Below are 6,000 nucleotides of genomic sequence, written 5' to 3'. Positions count from 1 at the left end.
TAGCACTTGGATAAATACCTAATCACAGCTCTTACCTAAACCGCAACTCAGCGAGTATCTGTTGCATAGATGGCCCCATCATCTAATTATATGTCTTGCTGATTGACCCTGCATATGGCTTCTATTAGAAATATTAATGAAAAAGAACTCTTGGGATGGCCACACCTGGAGGGAAATGTTCAACTTCATGACTGCCACGTGGCTCATTGGAAATACAGAAACATGTTTAATGGAATAAGGATTATCTCCAGCTCTTCTATTTAAAAGATTTTTTTAAAACACTTTCGTCCCTACCTGTCTCCCAGATTAAGAATTCAAGAACTGTGTTGCACCACACTAACAGACTTCAGTTGTGTGTTGAATGTACTCTGGCACATAAAAATGGAAATAATAATTTAAAATAAATATGTGGTCGTCTTTTTCTTTTCTGCTTTAAAAGTTGATAGAAGACTAGTACATTCATAAAACTTCAAAGATATTAGGAAGGAAGGCTGAAATATCTCTATGCCTTTTCCAGCTTAGTTGATTGTACCTTGGAAAAATATAATTTTTCCCTTTTCTCCTCTCATAATATTGACTCTAATGCAGGAATAACCGAAATGGGGATATTTAATAAATATGAATTATCAGAATTATAAATGAGATTTCACTTTACTCAGGTTTGCTCCTTCAGGGATTCAGGCTGCAGTTAAATATCTTTTCATTGTTGTGCTTTATCCTCATTTATCAGCATATGTGCCTATGCCTTATTTACTACAGCATTTTCAAACTCTTCTTTTTCTTCTGGTGTCTTTTTTTTTTTTTAATTTAAATGGGGCTGACCATGAAAACAGAAGAACTGAAGAAACTTTCATACTTCACATCAAGGAAGAGGAGTTTTGGTATTATCCTTATTTTCCAAACTGCAAATCAATTACACTATTAATCAAAAATTTGAAAGTTACAAATTAATTATGACCTCTCAGCTGAGACATTTAAAATTTAATGACGTTCAGAGAGTTCCCAACTAACTATAAATTGAGCATTGATTTAGTCAGAACCCTTTAACGTAATATTTTTATGAAATATAAAACCATTCCAATGTAAGTATCTAAGTGTGAAATAATAGCAAATTCTTAGAAAACCAAAAGAACTCATGAGAAGTTGCTAAAGACTACTGTGATTCCAAAGTCTGCATCTGTGTGATAGCCACACAAGCATAAGAGCCATATACTCTAGGGCAGTATTGAATTATTTCATACTGAGGTCATACTTCATCTTCCCACAAAATTTGTTTAGTTTCCTAAATACTTCTCTGCTAACTGTAGCATTGCAGGTGAGGGTGTCACAAGCAGGAGCTTTCCTACACATACAGCTCATCTGCAGGTGTGTTCTGCCCTGTGTCTGAGAAGTCAGCTTATTATCCTGCTCCTACTGTTTACTGCTACATTTTACAGTCACTGTTATTTGACATCGTTCACTTTGTAAGCTTAATTTTTTTTCAAGCAGCTATCAGTCTGAAATTTAGCGCAATACGGTAAGATTTTAATATGAAGCAATATATTTGATAAAGAAACACTGTTATTCAGTAAAGAAATCAGATTAATGGCATTATACTCCTTTCTGCAAAGACAGTGAACCAAAGAACGATTCATTTTATTGAGTCCCCAAAAATAATTAATGCTCAAAATTTGACAAGAAAAATGTAAGGGTTTTTTTTCTTTTTTTTACAGCTCAAGTATAATGATTAAATTATCCGAATCTATCATATTACCAGATACTGAAGATTTATTTTATTCTATTTCTCACCAAGGAGAAATGAGCTCTATTAAATCAATGTTGCACCACAGCAGATCTCTGCATTCAGAGTTTTAAAATGTAAATCTGGAAGAAATAACGCATATTCCCTGTGCTGCATTGTTCTAGAAAGGTAACTACTCTCAAGAAGTGTGCTGCACTGATGGTGGTCCAATGCTTCATATATTATTTGGATTAAGAAGAGGCTTTGTGTGCTCTAGACAACCTTTAGCATGAAAAACTCAAGACAAAGGAAAAGGATTTTTTCAAGATCTTTCCAGTTCAGAATCTTATTTGGTAGCTACAGTGACGCGGTAAACTCAAAAGCTCATATATAAAATACTTTTCAACACTGTTAAAAAAGATTTCTTGACTGAAGTATCATGTGAACACTCTGGTCTCTACTAACCTTTATGGTCCCATATTTTTAAATCAATATTTCTAAAAGTTAGTGTAGCAGACCAACGACACTTCCTCAGACAGAACACAGGCAAAGACAACAAATGTGGTGATGTGCATAAAGACTTAACAGCTGAAGGTAACAAACCTTCACATATTCTGACAGCACATGGACTGACAAATTATTTTGAAAAATCTTCAAAGTTTTACGAGCAGGCAATGATAAATATGGTGGCAGAACCCACTCTGCACCTTCCCAGGGCAGCAGCAAAGAGAGGCCAAAGCTATGGTCAGAACTGTATCTGCAGCATTGGGGTAAAAGTTGCAAAAAGGAAAAGCTGAGTAAAAATCCATTGGTTTAGAGGAAATGAACTCACAGCTTTTTACGTGGGCTCCTTTGTTAGGTTGCCTTGGCATTGGAAGTGGGAACACAATGGAGAAACATCTCTCTGTCAGTGATTCACCAGTTCTTACGACAAATACAGCTATTATTGGTATTTGCTGGGGCTTTTGTAGAATTCTACAGATATGTTACCTCACGTAGATAAGCACAGCATAGAAGAGGAGCTTTGTGAATGTGGTTATTTGTCCACACTGAGCTATTGATCAATATTGATCCTGCCTGAATGCCAGTTTTCTGTGGGCATTGGGGTTAAGCTTTGCTGCAGAACATCTAGAACTTCTGCAGAGGTATTTTTTGAACTTCAAATCAATGGCTTTGTCACCTGAAGGAAAAGTCAGACCAACTGCTAAAACCTGTGAGTAATTTATGTAGCAAAACCTAGATGGATCATTCCTTTTAGTTTGGTTACAAAAATAAATCTAGGAAATATGACTGCTCTGGGTGGATTGATAGTACCCAAATGATCAATAAACATATTGATTTTTCTCAGAACAACCTATGAAAAATGAGTGTCACTATTTCGAAAGCACACTGTAATTATTGTATGGATAGACCTTACCAGGGCTTCACCATGGGATCAATTTTCTATTTCCAAGAAAGAACAATAGGAAAACTTTTATTTAAATAAGTGCAATCCTTAGAGCACTTTGAGTGTAGCACTAGTTTTTGTACGGAGGAAAGACTAGCCTGTACTGGAATGACTCTACTCAGCACCGGTGCAGCCATGCCTGGAGCTCTCTGTCCAGTTCTGGGCTCCACAGCACAAGAAAGGTCAGGACATAATGGAAAGAAAAAGAAAGCAGAAAGCTGGACCCTTTTTCATTTGGTCATTGCTACCTATAATCTTGTAAGGTTACTAATAGATTAGCAAAAAATTCTGTTGTTATTTCATGTTCTTTTTGGAGTTTCCCCTGAAATATGTCAGACAAGTCATGGCTGATTAAAGATTTTGAAGGCTCACTGGAACTGATCACTATCTCAGCTCCTCATGGGGATATCCAGGCTGCATTAAGACATTTCTTGAAAGAAGACAATGCTATTTTCTGACACGGCTTTTGGTGTAATACCACTTGTACATTTACAAGCCTATGACTGTCCTCAGTTATCCCTCCCCTGAAGACAAATAGCACAATGCGAAGCCTATTAGGTACACTCTAGATTCCAAATGGTTTTGATACAAACATAGCATTGTAGGTAGCTGACTGACTGCTGGTGTGTCTCCCTGGGTCTCGCAGTGCATTTCCCTGGCTAGATAATTTCAAAGGATGGCTGTCAGTTGGCATAAAAATCCACCTGTCCATTCTGAGCAACAGATTGGCAAAAGGCTGATGGAAGATTAATGTCACTGGTAAGATGAATGGTAGGAATGATGTATATATCTCTGGTTGGGGGTTTCAAAAAATACATATTCTCCCATTATTATAAATATTGGCAGAAATATTAGTCAAAGGAAAGGGGTAAAAGAAGAACATCATTTTCTGAAAAATGCATTTAAAAGAAAAATGCGAAAACACTTAATTCTGCTTATGTCTGGCCTCCATTAAGACACTGTTCTCAACACTCATTAATTCCAACAGCAAATAGCATTGAAACACATGAAAAATCCTTTCTTCCAGCATGCCTAAAAAAGTCTTGACAGCAGATAAACAGTGCTCTCTGCACACTGAACTGCATGAGCAATAATTTAACTGTCTCAGTTATTCATCTACTGTTGCCTGTTTCTTGTTTCATGACTGGACTGCAAACTTTCTGGAGCAGGGCTAATTTATAAGTCATACCTCAATATAATGCTAACAGTTCCTGGTGCTGGTCCAGACCCGATGTCTCTAGTTTACTACACTAACATAAATAATAATAGCCTAATTTATAATTACCTAGAGGAAAATCTTCCTTCTTCCTGTGTCAGTCTGAGAGTAGCATCTAAATAGAACTAGCAAACGGAATAGGTCACGAGCAGAGTCACAGGCATTTAACAAACATGCCAATAAAAGCTAGAATTGAATGGACAAGCCTATTTCAAAACATCAATGATTTCAAACTTCAAACTGAAGTATATAACACATTTTCTGAATTTACCACTTCCCTCCCTCAGTCACTCTGTGCCTATTCCCAATTTAAAAAGAAAATAAACAAACAAACAGAAAAAATACTCATGTAATTAATGTTAAATCCCTATCTCTTTTGCCATCTCTAGAAAGATGTGTATTTTTAAAATCAGAACTCTAAAGCAATGCCACATTTTGTTCAAAGAGCTGTTCTTTAACCTCACTTTGGGGAGGTGTTCTTCTGCCTGCATCCAAAACCATGAGGACTGAGTCATCCTGTTTTCTTTTACATCCTCTAAACCCAAATAGAGCAGGATAGATTTTGTTGCCCTCAGTATGCCCTCATAACACTTCCAGCTTTGCATTAGGACTGTGATTATAATCAGATCTCATTCTTCAGGGCTTCAGCTGATCAGCTGTAAGAGTCAGGGCCATAATTTGACTTGTAAATTCTCCTCTTCCTCTACACATGCACATTTTCTTTGAAGCACTGGCAATTGACTGCAGCTGGCTATTGAGTGAGGGGCAACCATACTTTAGGGTGGCACAGTGCTTGAAGGTGCTTGACTGATGTGTCTGATTAGACACTTGAAGTCATTCTGGTAATACAATTTAGGATCAGGAAGGAATTATCCAAAAAAAAAAAACCCCCACAAAAAACACAGGACCTCCAGGGGGGTTATTTATTCAAGGTTTATCAAATAATTTTTCTGGTAGATTAAAATTTGACAAGGTGGACACTTGTGTAACTGATGTGAAGGCAGTTATGGAAAAAAAAATTGTTTGGGGATTTCAGTTTTAGCTTTGAACTTTTTCCTGAAATGTTCCATTTTTATGCTGTGACCTTTAAACAGGGAGCATCTGCATGTTTTACTGTTTGCTTCAGTGCCCAAGTTTCCCTAGCACTGTGTGACCAGACTACCTACAGCAGCTGACAACACTGTTCCTCACGAAATATGCCCATACTTCAGCCTGATGAGGTACTTTGAAATGCTCCTCCGTTGCTGCTCTGAAATGCTGAAATGATTCTGGGGCTGGAGTTAAGGTCTCTCTTTTCAACAGTTAGATACAGACTGATTTTCGAATCATGGACAGACTGATCACAGAAATTAAGTATTTCTTTATCAATCTGATGTGATGCTGAGTGAGAGGTAATGGATATTTCCCATGCTTTGTCACATGTTTCCAGTGCTGTGATCTCAGAAATAGTTCTGCATCTGCTGTTCGCATTTTCTGAGATCAGAGCCGGTAGTAACAGCTTCTCCACTTCAGTTGCTTGATTTAGCTACACTAGTAACTTTGATGTAGAAATCTTTTTCATCCTGTTGTCCAACTTGGAATTCCCAAAGAGGGGTTCCTTAATTGAAAGCCCCAAAC

This window comes from Gallinula chloropus, assembly GCF_964237585.1.
Source record: "Gallinula chloropus genome assembly, chromosome: 3".
NCBI lineage: Eukaryota > Metazoa > Chordata > Aves > Gruiformes > Rallidae > Gallinula > Gallinula chloropus.
The sequence above is the reverse complement of the archived record's forward strand: the minus strand, read 5'-3'. Positions refer to the sequence as shown.